Source organism: Triticum dicoccoides, chromosome 2A, assembly GCF_002162155.2.
Source record: "Triticum dicoccoides isolate Atlit2015 ecotype Zavitan chromosome 2A, WEW_v2.0, whole genome shotgun sequence".
NCBI classification, from domain to species: Eukaryota; Viridiplantae; Streptophyta; class Magnoliopsida; order Poales; family Poaceae; genus Triticum; species Triticum dicoccoides.
In genome coordinates this window covers 643,453,888-643,469,899 of record NC_041382.1, presented here as the reverse complement: position 1 = coordinate 643,469,899, position 16,012 = coordinate 643,453,888, and the positions used below count along the sequence as shown (strand labels likewise).

Here is a 16,012-nt window from a genome sequence, read left to right as displayed (position 1 = left end):
AAATGATGAAGGAACCAGTTAAAAACGAGCTATGTATTTTGTATTCTGACATATACGGTGATGATCCCGATTATGGGTTTATGAATGTTAAGATCACCAATCAAAGTCCCTTTCATGATTTAAGTTCATCTAATAGGAGAGAAATAAAAGAAATAATAGAAATTCTAAGATGAGTCTTGGAAGACTTCATGAGAAAAGAATTGCATGCCGAAGATGAGAACACTTAGATCTACTCGTGTTTTTATGCCTAGCTAGGGGCGTTAAACAATAGCGCTTGTTGGGAGGCAACCCAATTTTATTTTTGTTCTTGATTTTTAGGTCCTGTTTGCTATAAATATTTCATCTAGCCTATTGTTACACGTGGTTTTATGTTTTAATTAATGTTTGTGCCAAGTAAGACCTTTGGGATAGCTTACGGTGATAGTTGATTTGTTCCTGCTGAAAAATAGAAACTCTTGCACTAGGAGATTAGTTTTCCTTTTTAACAGAAGCACGATAAAATATTGATTCTTTTTGCAGAGGATGTATAAACAAATTTTCTAGGACTTCCTAATTTATAAGGATTTTTGGACTGACATAAGTATTCTAAATATCCATATTGCTACAGACTATTCTGTTTTTGACAGATTCTGTTTTTCGCGTGTTATTTGCTTATTTTGATGCATCTATGGCTAGTATCGGGGGGTATGAACCATGGAAAAGTTGGAATACAGAAGATATTACACAAATGTAAATAAAGAATGAGTTCACAACAGTACTAAAAGTGGTGATTTATTTTCTTATACTAACAGAGCTTACGAGATTTTCTGTTGGAGTTTTGTGTTGTGAAGTTTTCATGTTTTGGGTAAGGATTTGATGGACTATGGTATAAGGAGTGCCAAGAGCCTAAGCTTGGGGATGCCAAAGGAACCCCAAGGTAATATTCAAGGATTTCAAAAAGCCTAAGCTTGGGGATGCCCCAGGAAGGCATCCCCTCTTTCGTCTTCGTTTATCGGTAACTTTACTTGAGGCTATATTTTTATTCACCACATGATATGTGTTTTGCTTGGAGCGTCTTGTATGATTTGAGTATTTGCTTTTTACTTTGCCACAATCATCCTTGCTGTACACACCTTTTGGGAGAGACACGCATGAATCGTGATTTATTAGAATACTCTATGTGCTTCACTTATATCTTTTGAGCTAGGCAATTTTGATCTAGTGCTTCACCTATAGCTTTTTAGAGCATGAAGGTAGTTTTATTTTATAGAAATTGATGAACTCTCATACTTCACATATATTATTTTGAGAGTCTTTAGAACAGCATGGTAATTTGCTTTGGTTATAAAATTATTCCTAATATGATAGGCATCCAAGAGGGATATAATAAAAACTTTCATATAAAGTGCATTGAATACTATGAGAAGTTTGATTCCTTATGATTGTTTTCAGATATGAAGATGGTTATATTAGAGTCATGCTAGTAAGTAGTTGTGAATTTGAGAAATACTTGTGTTAAAGTTTGCGAGTCCCGTAGCATGCACGTATGGTGAACCATTATGTGATGAAGTCGGAGCATGATTTATTTATTGATTGTCTTCCTTATGAGTGGCGGTCGGGTACGAGCGATGGTCTTTTCCTACCAATCTACCCCCCTAGGAGAATGCACATAGTACTTTGTTTCGATGACTAACAGATTTTTGCAATAAGCATGTGAGTTCTTTATGACTAATGTTGAGTCCATGGATTATACGCACTCTCACCTTTCCGCCATTGCTAGCCTCTCTAGTACCGTGCAACTTTCGCCGGTACCATAAAACCACTACGTGCCTTCCTCAGAACAGCCACCATACCTACCTATTATCACATTTCCATAGCCATTCCGAGATATATTGATATGCAACTTTCCACCTTTCTGTTTATTATGACACGCTCCATCATTGTCATATTGCTTTGCATGATCATGTAGTTGACATTGTATTTGTGGCAAAGCCACCATTCATCATTTATTATACATGTCGCTCTTGATTCATTGCACATACCGGTACACCGCCAGAGGCATTCACATAGTCATATTTTGTTCTAAGTATCGAGTTGTAATCTTTGAGTTGTAAGTAACTAAAAGTGTGATGATCTTCATTATTAGAGCATTGTCCCATGTGAGGAAAGGATGATGGAGACTATGATTCCCCCCACAAATCGGGATGAGACTCCGGACGAAAAAAAGAGGTCAAAAAATGAGAGAAAAGAAAGAAGGGGCAATGTAACTATCCTTTTTACCACGCTTGTGCTTCAAAGTAGCACCATGATCTTCATGATAGAGAGTCTCCTATGATATCACTTTCATATACTATTGGGAATTTTAATTATAGAACTTGGCTTGTATATTCCAATGATGGGCTTCCTCAAAATGCCCTAGGTCTTCGTGAGCAAGCGAGTTCGATTCACACCCACTTAGTTTCTTTTTGATCTTTCATAAACTTATAGCTCTAGTGCATCCGTTGCATGGCAATCCCTACTCACTCACGTTGATATCTATTAATGGGCATCTCCATAATCCGTTGATAGGCCTAGTTGATGTGAGACTATCTCCTTCTTTTTGTCTTCTCCACAACCACCGTCTATTCCACCTATAGTGCTATATCCATGGCTCACGCTCATGTATTGCATGAAAGTTGAAAAAAGTTTGAGAACGTCAAAAGTATGAAAAATTTGCTTGGCTTGTCATCAGGGTTGTGCATGATTTAAATAATTTGTGTCATGAAGATGGAGCATAGCCAAACTATATGATTTTGTAGGGATAAGCTTTCTTTAGCCATGTTATTTTGAGAAGACATAATTATTTGTTAGTATGCTTGAAGTATTATTGTTTTTATGTCAATATTAAACTTCTGTTTTGAATCTTACGGATCTGAAAATTCATGCCACAATAAGGAGAATTACATGGATAAATATGTTAGGTAGCATTCCACATCAAAAATTCTGTTTTTATCATTTACCTACTCGAGGACGACCAGGAATTAAGCTTGGGGATGCTTGATACGTCTCCAACGTATCTATAATTTTTGATTGTTCCATGCTATTATATTATTTGGTTTGGATGTTTTATATGCATTAATATACTATTTTATATGATTTTTGGGACTAACCTATTAACCTAGAGCCCAGTGCAGTTTCTGTTTTTTTTCCTTGTTTTAGAGTTTCGTAGAAAAGAAATACCAAACAGAGTCCAAACGGAATAAACTTTTGTGATGATCTTTCTTGGACCAGAAGACACCCAGGAGACTTGGAGTGCAAGTCAGAAGAGCCATGAGGCGGCCACACGGGTGGAAGGCGCGCCCGGGGGGTGGGGCGCGCCCCCAACCTTGTGGGCCCCTCAGTGGCCTCTTGACCTAGATCTTCCTCCTATATATACAAATATGCCCTGAAAACTTCTAGGGGAGCCACGAAACCACTTTTCCGCCGCTGCAACCTTCTGTACCCGTGAGATCCCATCTTGGGCCTTTTTCGGTATCCTGCCGAAGGGGGATTCGACCACGGAGGGCTTCTACATCAACACCATTGCCTCTTCGATGAAGCGTGAGTAGTTTACCACATACCTACAGGTCCATAGCAAGTAGCTAGATGTCTCTCTCTCTCTCTCTCTCTCTCTGATTCTCAATACAAAGTTCTCCTCGATGTTCTTGGAGATCTATTCGATGTAAAACTCTTTTGCGGTGTGTTTGCCGAGATCCGATGAATTGTGGATTTATGACCAGCTTATGTATGAATATTATTTGAATCTCCTCTGAATTATTTTATGCATGATTTGATATCTTTGCAAGTCTCTTCAAACTATCAATTCGGTTTGGACAACTAGATTGGTTTTTCTTGCAATGGGAGAAGTGCTTAGCTTTGGGTTCAATCTTGCGGTGCTCGATCCTACTGATAGAAGGGGAACTGACACGTATTGTATTATTACCATCAAGGATAATAAAATGGGGTTTTCATCATATTGCTTGAGTTAATCTCGCTACATCATGTCATCTTACTTAATGCATTACTATGTTCTTATGAACTTAATACTCTAGATGCAGGCAGGAGTGGGTCGATGTGTGGAGTAATAGTAGTAGATGCAGAATCGTTTCGGTCTACTTGATACGAACGTGATACTTGTATTCATGATCATTGCCTTAGATATCGTCATAACTTTGCGTTTTTCTATCAATTTCTCGGCAGTAATTTGTTCAGCCACCATAATAATTCCTTTCTTGAGAGAAGCGTCTAGTGAAACCTATGGCCCCCGGGTCTATTTTCCATCATTCAAGTTTCCGATCTACAATTCTAGTTTCCTATTTACTTTCCTTTGCAATCTTTTACTTTCCATTCCATAAGCCAAAAATACCAAAAATATTACTTTACCGTTTATCCATCTCTATCAGATCTCACTTTGCGAATAACCGTGAAGGGATTGACAACCCTTTTGTCGCGTTGGTTGCAAGTTGGTGTTTGTTTGTGCAGGTATTCGGTGGCTTGTCTCGTTGTCTCCTACTGGATTGATACGTTGGTTCTCAAAACTGAGGGAAATACTTACGCTAATTTGCTGCATCACCCTTTCCTCTTCAAGGGAAAAACCAACGCAAGCTCAAGAGTTAGCACTCAACTGCTCTATGCGTGTGGTTGCTCACGGTTGAGGCGGCCGCCGCACGCTCTGCCCTCGTCCCTCCATGTGCGCTGCCGGTGTTGGGGGCCGGCGCATGATCATGTACGTTGGTGTTGCCATTATGCATGCGGTTGCGCCGGGTGCGGTGCCACAATGCAGTTACCCGCTACAAAAACTGCCATGCGGACGCGCCAAGAATCTAGGCCGCTCGGCTCCCATTTATTCATGCGGCTATTTACCTTCATCTCTCGTGCCACACGACACAATAAGCACACCCACGACGACACATACACAGAGGACATCCAGCGGTTCCAATGGCGCTCTCCGTGGCTCCAATGGTGCTGCCACCGGCTGACGACGACAACGGCGTGCAGTTAACCACGCATCACGTAGTGGACACCCACGTGAGGGGGAAGGCCCTCTCGGTGGTGTACACGAACGAGCCAGTCTCGGTGGAGAGCTCCATCCAAACTATGGAGCAGTTGCTTGCTGAGGACAAGTACCAAGTGGCTGGCTTCGACCTCGAGTACACCATCGGTCGTGTCAGGCACGATCAGAAGGTTGTTGTCGCCCAGTTGTGGGTACGACATGACGTCCTCGTCTACCACTACCACCTGGCCACAAGGCCTTGCGAGTATTTCTCCAGGTTTATCAACAGCCACAGCTACAGTTTCTCTACGGTGGACACAACCAATGATCTAAAAGCGCTCAAGGTTTCGGGCTTGAAATGTCAGAATCTTGTCAACATGCAGGAACACTACAAGGTCTGCGGCAGCGACAACAACAAACAGAACTCCCTTATTGACCTCGCCTCAGACATCATCGACCCCTAATACATGAAGATGAAGGATGAGAGCAAGAAGGACAAGAATGCATGGCACAATGTCTAGCATGAGAGACTAGATGAACAACACGTCAAGTACGTGGTCGAGGACGTGTACACAAGCTACGAGATGTACAGGCGGATCGTTGACATGAGGAAGTGTCTTCTTCCTGCCTAGACGAGGGATCGAGCCATAGAGCAGTGGCGGGAGCATCACAAGAAGTAGAAGACTAGACGAACGTTTCTCCTAGTTTAGAATGCATGCAATTGTTTATTGAGGTGTGTGGGATTGATCGGTATAGTCACTTATGTAATTGGATGTTTATTTCAGTTATATATATATTACATATATAAATGTTATTCTTCTATAGACAGAGAAAATCACATGACTTATTAGCAGCAATCGTCTGTGGTATTATTGGTCTTCACACACATATCTGATTATGGACATGTTTCCCGCGTATCACACACATCTTGTTCAGTTGGACTGTTTCTGTTGTCTTGGCTCATCGCAAACAGTTCATCCGAGTGAATTGTATGCCCTCCATCGCACACTCCTTGATTTGGATGACCGTTTTCTATTGTGTTGCCTAATCACACACAGTTCATCCTAGTGAACTGTATGCCGTATATCGCACACACCCTCATCTGGCTACCCGTTTCTGTTGTTCTGCCTCATCGCAAACGGTTCTTCTGGATTAACCATTTGGCACGCATCGCACAAGCAACTCTAATCTGAACCGTGTTTGATGTCACTGCCATCGCAAATGTTTTGCATCTTTTTTGACGGTTTTATTTCATCACCGTTTTTTATTAATGCATCACACACAGTTTCATCGAAGGGTCTCTGATTGGACTGTCGCATTTGGACCAACCTGCAGTAGTATGAAAGAGCTGAAGGTTAGGCTCTCCCCAATGGGAGACCGCTGGGGCCCGGGGAAGATCGATCTAAGATCAGTCTCCACCCGATGCAGGCCGTCCTTGGTGTGCCAACTGATGGTGCATGATTCCGCCAGTACCCTCGGTAGGGTAGCTAGCGTGGATGGAATTCTTAGATCGGAGGTCACACAATGTTTTTATGAGGTTCATGCCTCTGGCAAGGACTAATACCCTATGCCCTGCTGCAGGATCGAAATTAGGTCTAGAGGGGGGGTGATTAGACTACTTGACCAAATAAAAATCTAGCCTTTTCCCAATTTAAAGTCTTGGCAGATTTTAGCAACTTAGCACAAGTCAAGCAATCAACCTACACATGCAATTCTAAGAGTGTAGCAGCGGAAAGTAAAACATTTCATATGAAGGTAAAGGGAAGGGTTTGGAGAAGGCAAACACAATATAGACTAGTAGAACGCTCGTGCGTTGCCACGGGCCTTTTTTCGATTACACATATATGAATAAAATGCATAGTCCTCTCTTTGTCTACCATCCACCATATCTCCCACCCTCTCTCTCTCTGGGTTTCACCCTCTCTCTCTCTCTCTCACCCTATTAATGTTTGGCGGCTACAGTAAATATCCTAGAAGCTTAAACATTAAAGGAAAATCATAACCTTTATACGGGCTAAGATAACTTTTCAAACTTCATCCTGACTGATTTACTCCATGACTCGGGAGCAAACAAATTAATGATTATACTATGTACAACAAACAAAAATGATTTTACATGGTAAACTTTTTAATCCACTGCAAGACTTGACATGGGCACCATCGCATTAGTTTTAATACTTATTCGTGCATTAGTTCTAACATGGGCACAGAATAACAAAAGGAAATGATATGTGTATTGAATATGATACCATGCATATTTAACATTTAATGCTAGGACAAATAAATCTTTCATTTCTCATAATATCTGATTACAAATAATAATTACTCATGTGCAAAGATGAAATGATAAAAATATTGTGTGCCTTCTAACATGAAAGAAATAGTAACAGTAAAATCACTATCTGAAGTTGCAAAGACACTTCAGAACTATGACTTAGTGAAGATCATACACACATTTTACTATTGACGACCAGGATATGGTAGCACATACCTTTCTCCTCTGCATGCACTATAAAGAACAAGTGGCCATTTTTGTTTGCTTAGAAATACTGCTCTAGAGGAAAAGTAATTATGCCAATAGCATTCTACATTTTCTGTACAGATTATGTAATGGGCATAAGGTCAATTCCAACGAAGAAGGGAAAGCACAATGCAATTAATGCCAATAATAACCATTATATGCCCCCTCTACAACTTAACCAAATGGGAATCAATTTTGTACCAAAGACGGGTGGTCCAATCTCATCCTCACTATGCAACGCTAAAGATCATTAGTGATCACCACAAGAGTTGATAACTTCCCATCACGCTAAAGATCATTTAGGTTATAACTAACAACAGCGATGCCAACACCAACAGCCTTCACTGTGAACACCTCCAAAGGCGTACCATTTTTTTAAGTGACTCGAGTATCTCGTTAATTAGGCAAACAACAATATTCCTTGAAAGAATCAAATATCAAATTGAGAAATTTGTAATACCAAGTTTGAATACTCAAGGCATGTTACTGACATGGCTAGAAAATTACCCTAGTTATCCCTTAGCACAAAAATCAATGATAGCAGTATTGAACCAATATCTACTAAATCATTAATCCAAGGAAATATATTTCATTTGCACAAAAATAGACTTAACCAAGCTTTGTGGTAGCGTTTTCACCTGCATCGCTAACATGTGCATGGTAACAACTCTCATTAGATGAAGGATATTGCAAGAAAAAAATAGTTCCAAAGGTGCAGCGACGATAACTATCAGGCATCATGTTCATGTCTTGCCCCGTGTGAGGCCAAAGTCAATGCATTCGCCAGAATTTCCAGACAACTTGCATATGACCATGTTCAGTGCTCGGGCTAAAAAAGTCTTAGATAAAACTGTAAATATTATTTGTTATGCAAGATAAAGAGAAATGAACGAAAATCTTCATTGTGAGGGAGTGAGCCTAGCTCATCTTGGTTCTTATTCTTTCAAAAAACAAACATCGATGTAGGGGGTTCCATTCCTTTCAAAAAGAACATAAGAGCAGATGTTACATGTCACATAAACAAATGCATTAAAGGTGGACAAACTGAATATAGCAAAGGTTGCACTAAATAGCATGAAGCTAAAAAAATATAAGTATTCTGGAAAAATATGCTAAGACATAGTTGCTCTGTTCATTCATTCAAAAAGACTTGCCATCGGGTTCCAATTCGGGAGTTACAAAGAACATAAGAGCAGATGTTACATCAATTTCTTCTCAAATTTAGATTAAGGATCAGGTGGTGGATGCATACCAGCAGCAAGATTTTTAAGCTGGTGGATTTCTTCGAGAAATGTGGCAATCTGGAGCCTGTTAAGAGCGCTCACCTATAGTATTGCACTTCATGGTTGAAAGAGAAAAACTTAGCAAGAATAATTGGTTTGTACATTCAAGCATGTGCCAACCAGGTAATGGAAGATTGAGCATGTGTCTTCACCTGTATGAAGCCGCTGTAGGTGGATGGGAACACTCGAGGTGGGGGTCTTGCGATTGCCACCGAGCTTGCACACATGCAATTCACGTATGGCTCGCTTTCAAGCTCCCATTGTCGTGGCTGCAGTGCAACTCCAAATTAGAACATACCAAGCCTTACCTATACCTTTTAATTAATGATAAAAATCAAAGTCCAATCCTTTCCATGCCTCGCAATGTCTAAGAATTTTCACAGTCATCGTTTAAATGCCGCACACATTTCAATACAAAAGGAGGTGGAAACAAAATTAAAATCTGAATTGAACTTGAAAGAATCCAAAATCAGAACCTTTGGGCAGCTGGCAAAAAATCATCATATGCAGTAAGATATACTTAGTAAGTAATGTAGGCATACATGTATAGTAGAGTCAACAAGCCTGATTGTACTTCACTTTACCATCAAATGGCCCAGTTAGTAAGGTCTAGCAAGCAATCTAGGCAGACACATACAAAGTTAACATCAAGTGGTTGAGTTAGCAAGATCTAGCAAGCAATCTAGGCACATGACCTACATGGGAAAGAAGAAGACACTATAGGAAAAGAAAGGCAGTGAGAAAACCTTTACCTAGACAAATAAGTTTGTTTAGGAGGCCGTCGTTGGCTGGACCAACCATCATCTTTCTCCTTCGGGCCAGCTCCAAATTGCGCATCTCCTCCTGGTTGAGGAACCGCGACCCCAGCAGCTCGCCACTGCCACCAAAACATCATCTATCCATCCTGCCAGCGCATGTCCCGACCATGTACGCTGCTAGGGGCCTGGCAAATATTTTTTTCCACAAATTCTTGTGTAAACGAACACTAAACAAGGATCCCTACAATAGTCTTCCTAGATACCAAAAATGTTATTCTAAACATGCTACTAATTGTGCAAAACTCAAATACAATGCTTAACAACCAATCAATGTGCCGAAGTAGTATTTTTTGCATTCCTTCAGGCCAACACAAATTCAGACCATGTTTGAAGCCATATGTGTAGTGTCCAAGTAAACCTTGTTGTAATATAAAAAGTGGCTGCACAAATGTGTTTTGCACGGGATGTTGGTGCATCTGTTGCATCGTTGAAGTTGTGGGTGTACTGAGTAGTGCCCAGGTTCTGTAGCTAGCTTTACGATTCTCATGTACATTAGATAACTTTATCAACAGACATATCTAGTCATCATTTAAGGACAGAATGAAGAAAGCAAAGGCAAATGCAAGGAGAGAACAAAACCATTACATCATATTACTGCTCGAATATAAGCAAAGTGTAAATCTATTGTCGGGGATAGCTAGCTCCCAGTAAGCAAACATGATTTCAGTTGAAACAATAACTACTGCTAAAATAACATGTTCTCGTGACCAATCTAATTTGCTTGTAACAAAAAAAATTATGTGTATCTTATATAAGATGAGAATCTACACAAACAGAACAGGGAAAGAATGGAAGTTTTGTAGGCGAAATTGTATTTGTCCTTATACTGGCAGGACCAAGCAGAACTGTCTCAAACTACGACATGCAGGGTAGCACATCGAAAACAAAGGGACCACAATAAACATAAAAGCAATGAAGACAGAGAAAAATATACCCGCATTCTCCTTTCGAGAGTAAGTCTTACAAAGTAAGATCATCCAACTTCTTCTCAAGTTTATTCTTCGCCTCCCGGAGTGCACCGGCTACATTTGCAGTCTGAAGAAGCAATCATGCATAAGAATACTCCCAATGGACAGCAATAAAACAAAGAAATTACACAAGCTCGGGAATTACGAACGGCAACATTTGCAAAAGAAATCAGAGATAACATTAGATTAGGATGCTTTTCTTTTAGCTGAGATAACATTAGATTAGGATGTTTTTTCTTTTGGGTGTAAGGGGATTAGTGTTAGGACCATCTCTAAACCTAAACAACAATAATCAGAAAAGGTGGTGGGCTCTCCCTCTCAACCTCGGCGTCATAGCCAGCCTACCTATATTCCTCAGAGTCACCTATCTTCAGCAACAAGGAAACAACATTCAGAAGACCCTAATTTCAAACACTAATCCCCTGCTCGTGCTGCTGTCGGTGAGAGGAAGAACACGAGCCCAATTTTTGCAAATTGCGCTTGTTCGTTAATTTCGAACGCAATTGATCATGTATTCTACATAAATGTTGCAAAAAAGTTAACTGAATGTGTTCACCTCCAATGTCAAAGAAGTTCACTGAATGTTCTTGGTCTGGATAAACATGTTCTTCAGTTAACTGAATGTTAACAGAAGTTAACTGAATCTTTGCTGAATATTGCAATATGCCATTTAATTTTCTAAATTGAGTTGAGTTGAGTTGTCATGCTGAAATGTTGCAATGTTGATACAAAAAATTCAGTTAACTTTTCAACAGAAGTTTGGAAAATTTCAAACATTGTTTGCTCCAGATTTTGGATGCTCTTGTTGCATTCAGATTATGAGAATGGTTAAGGGTTCAGCAATCAGATTAACTGAATGACCAGAATAGAGGAACAAATATCATGGTTAATGTGTAAAAAAAATCATAAAATGGAGTTACCCACTTGAAGTTATTGTAGTTACTCACTTGAAGTAACCAAAGAATAAAGTGTAAAGAATAAATTTACAGAATAAGAATAAGAATAGGGGCCTGAGGATGTTCCAATCTGAATTCAATTATCACCAATACTATTCATACTGAATTTATATTGTATGTTTATCTACTATATGTTCATCAATACTGAAAGCATACAAAGTGCAAGGCTAACTGAATATATATTGTATGTTCACCAATACTGAAAGCATATAAAGTGCAAGTCTAAATGAATTTATACTGTATGTTCATCTCAAGTACTACATGGCTAACTGAATTTTCTCAGTATTGTACTTGTACTCGCAATACTCCATGGCTCACCTGCACCAACGGAAGCAGCATCCAATCCTCTGCAATACTCCATTCCTCCTCCAATTGCTGCACAAACCAATCGATGCACAAAATCAGCTCACCTGGTTGCTTCAACAGACAGACATCACCTGTAAATTCAGAAGACATACCGGCGCCGTGGGCGAGCGGGGAGCAGAAGCAGAAGCGGCAGCGGCGGCGCTAGTGGAGCGAAGAGTGCAGATCCTCCATCATCAGCCCGCAAACTCAAGGAGCAAGACAAGCACGGGGCAGTGGCATGTGTGTGGAGCAAGTCTTCGTCTTTCCCATGCCCTTTTTGTCTTTCCCATGCCACCGCCGCCGGAGCTCGAGGTCTGGAGGAGGTGCTCGAGGACTAGGAGCGGGTCATCAAGCGCCGCCGCCGAAGCCGACAAGGCACGGGCTTTGCAGAAAAGGGGATCCCTTCCCTCTTGATCTCCTAGTGCGGACGGAGAGAAGCGGTGAGACGAGGGGGAGAAGGCGGCCGGCGCGTGGCAAGGCGGCGAAGCAGGCGGCGAGGCGACAGAGCAGGTGGCGAGGCAGCGGGGCAGACGGCACGCGTGACAAGGCGACGGAGCAGGCACGATGGGCTGTTGGTCGACCACGACAAAGATCGGGAGCCCTCTTTCTTGGCGGAGAGGCGGCGGCTTGGCTTGCAGACAAGCGATGGATCGCCAGAGGCTAGCGAGGAGTCCGAAGGCGAGCGACGAGGGAAGCGAGGCGCGGAGCAGCAGGACGTTGGGCTGGTCAACGAGCTCGCGGCGGCGCAGGAACCCTAGCGCGTGTGAGGCTACCGGAGAGAGGATCCGCTCGTGCGAAGAGAGGGAGGGGAGGGGTGAGGTGCGAGAAGGGAACGAAAAAAAACCAACGAAAAAAAACCCGGACGAAAATGGTGGGACGAAAAAAAACCTGGAAGCGAGACTACCAACTGCTCCATTTCTTTTTTGAACACAGTACAGACGCAAGCGCTCATATAAGCGCACATACACTCACCCCTATGAACGCACACACGCACACCCTACCCCTATGAACACCTCCGAGAGACTGAGCCGGCATATCATCTTGACATTTTACGAAGTCACCGTAGGCGCCTCGTAGTTGATGGGAACATCTCCTCCCACTGAAAGCGTATCGCCAGAATTCCTAAAATAAATCCAGGATAAATGCGAGGACCAGGATTTGAACCCTGGTGGGTTGGGGATACCACTGACCACCTAACCATCTCAACCAGAGGTTGGTTCGCCCAACTGCTCCATTAGGAGTAGAGATACGGAGATTTTTGGCGTGGTTCTGATAGGTGGTGCTATCGTACGTCCACGTTGATGGAGACTTCAACCCACGAATGGTAATGGTTGCGTGAGTCCATGAAGGGTCCACGAAGAAGCAACCTTGTCTATCCCACCATGGCCATCGCCCACGAAGGACCTGCCTCACTTGGGTAGATCTTCACGAAGTAGGTGATCTCCTTGCCCTTACAAACTCCTTGGTTCTACTCCACAATCTTGTCGGAGGCTCCCAAGTGACACCTAACCAATTTAGGAGACACCACTCTCCAAAAGGTAATAGATGGTGTGATGATGATGAACGCCTTGCTCTTGTGCTTCAAATGATAGTCTCCCCAACACTCAGCTCTCTCTCACAGATTTGGCTATGGTGGAAAGATGATTTGAGTGGAAAGCAACTTGGGGAAGGCTAGAAATCAAGATTCTTGTGGTTGGATTGGAATGTCTTAGTATCAACACATGAGTAGGTGGTTCTCTTTTAGAAAATGAGTAGTGGAAGTGTAGGCACGTTCTGATGGCTCTCTTTTGAATAGAGAGGGGGTGGAGGGGTATATATAGCCTCCACACAAGATCCAACCATTACACACATTTTACCCAACTCGGTCAGACCGAATAGAAGAACTCGGTGAGACCGATTCAGTTCAAAATGTGAACGTTAGGAATCTTAGTCGGACCGATATGCTCAACTAGGTGGGACCGATGTGCTAGGGTTAGGGCAAAACCTCATCTCACTATGACCGATTGCATGAAATCAGTGAGACCAATTTCGGCAATGAGCAAAACAGAGAGTTGGCCAGGCACACTCAATGGGACCAATCGCTCATTTTGGTAAGACCAAACATTACGAAGGGAAACAGAGAGTTTGCATTGCGAACTCGGTAGGACCATGTGACGCCCCAAGACCGTTGCGCCAGGTGTCTTCCAGTTATTCGTTGTTGTTTCCTTGTCATTTGCTTGCGTGTCGCATCTTGCCATGTCATCATGTGCATTGCATCATCATGTTTTTAAAAAACTTGCATCCATCCGGGTTCCCCTAGTTCCATCCGTCGTCCGTTCTGAGCCCAGACACACTCGCACGCGCCCGCGGCACGTTCGAAATATTATTTTATAAGTGGTCGGAAAATGTTCTTGGAATGGGTTGAAAGTTGGCATGCGGTGTTGTTATGTTGTAGGTAGGCCTCCTGCCAAGTTTCTCGTCTCCTTGTTCATATTAATCCAACCTATCGTTTTTCGTATGTGGCAGAATTTCACCTCAAGATTTTGAGATGTTTCCATAAGCCCACAACAAGCTTACTCTTTTCGTTGTTGGTTTTCCAACAACTCCGTTATAACCTTCTTGTAAAGGTGCCTTCTAAGCTCATTTGTGGCAGAAGTTGGCATTTGCAACTCCATTCTTCTATTACAATGATCTAGTTTCTATTCTTTTGTTCCAGAGGCATTGTGATGTTGCTATCTTCACTCATCATCTCGGGTTATGAGGACCATGTTCTTATCCATATTCAACCGGACGGTCACGTCCTTCATTCAAGTATCCTCTCATCTTGTCAAGTTCTTGTTCAATTCCTTCCATTTACAGTCGGAGTGTTGTCCAAATTATATCATTCTAATTCCTTCTTTATCTTGTTTTAACCAGAGTGTTATGTCTATCATTCCTCTTCTAACCGGACTCTCATCCAAGTGCCTTCATTTTGCCAAGTTCATATGCTATGCCTTCCTTTTCCAACTGGAGTGTTGTCGTAATTGATCTTTATCGTTCCTTTTACATCTCGTTTTTACCTGGGTGCTTGCATGTACTTCATGTCCATTGTAACCCTTTTCTTATGTCTTTCAACGTACAAGGTTCTCGTAATGTTCCTTGTTCCTCTTTTCTAACGGAGTGTTTTCAACATTATTCATCTCTGTTGTATTCTTTCTTTCAATTGTTTAACTCTCAAGGTGCTTTGGTTTCACTCATTCGTCAAAGAAGCAACTTAGTTTTACCTCGTCTTTTCCTCTTCCGTTTCCCTCCGGTGCCATCCTAGATCTCGGGACGAGATCCTCTCGTAGTGCTGGAGTGTTGTGACGCCCCGAGACTGTTGTGCCAGGTGTCTTCCAGTTATTTGTTGTTGTTGCCTTGTCATTTGCTTGCATGTCGTATCTTGCCAGGTCATCATGTGCATTGCATCATCATGTTTTTAAAAAACTTGCATCCATCCGGGTTCCCCCAGTTCTGTCCGTCGTCCCTTCTGAGCCCAAACACACTCGCACGCGCCCGCGGCACGTTTGAAATATTATTTTATAAGTGGTCGGAAAATGTTCTTGGAATGGGTTGAAAGTTGGCATGCGGTGTTGTTATGTTGTACGTAGGCCTCCTGCCAAGTTTCTCGTCTCCTTGTTCATATTAATCCAACCTATCGTTTTTCGTATGTGGCAGAATTTCACCTCAAGATTTTGAGAAGTTTCCATAAGCCCACAACAAGCTTACTCTTTTCGTTGTTGGTTTTCCAACAACTCCGTTATAACCTTCTTGTAAGGGTGCCTTCTAAGCTCATTTGTGGCAGAAGTTGGCATTTGCAACTCCATTCTTCTATTACAATGATCTAGTTTCTATTCTTTTGTTCCAGAGGCATTGTGATGTTGCTATCTTCACTCATCATCTCGAGTTGTGAGGACCATGTTCTTATCCATTTTCAACCGGACGGTCACGTCCTTCATTCAAGTATCCTCTCATCTTGTCAAGTTCTTGTTCAATTCCTTCCATTTACAGTCGGAGTGCTGTCCAAATTATATCATTCTAATTCCTTCTTTATCTTGTTTTAACCGGAGTGTTATGTCTATCATTCCTCTTCTAACCGGACTCTCATCCAAGTGCCTTCATTTTGCCAAGTTC

General features: G+C 41.9%; 1 long non-coding RNA gene across 2 annotated transcripts; it reads right to left on the bottom strand.

The window, feature by feature from the left end:
- Positions 1 to 8,189: 8,189 nt before the first annotated feature.
- Positions 8,190 to 12,684, bottom strand: LOC119355946. Of its 2 annotated transcripts, XR_005171737.1 has the most exons (7): positions 11,995 to 12,684; positions 11,855 to 11,911; positions 10,547 to 10,647; positions 9,547 to 9,737; positions 8,947 to 9,063; positions 8,764 to 8,849; positions 8,190 to 8,489 (listed from the first exon to the last, which is right to left on the bottom strand). It is a non-coding gene; the product is annotated as an uncharacterized LOC119355946 (long non-coding RNA). The 2 variants fall into 2 exon arrangements; XR_005171736.1 differs by having other exon boundaries at positions 8,190 to 8,849.
- Positions 12,685 to 16,012: the final 3,328 nt, after the last annotated feature.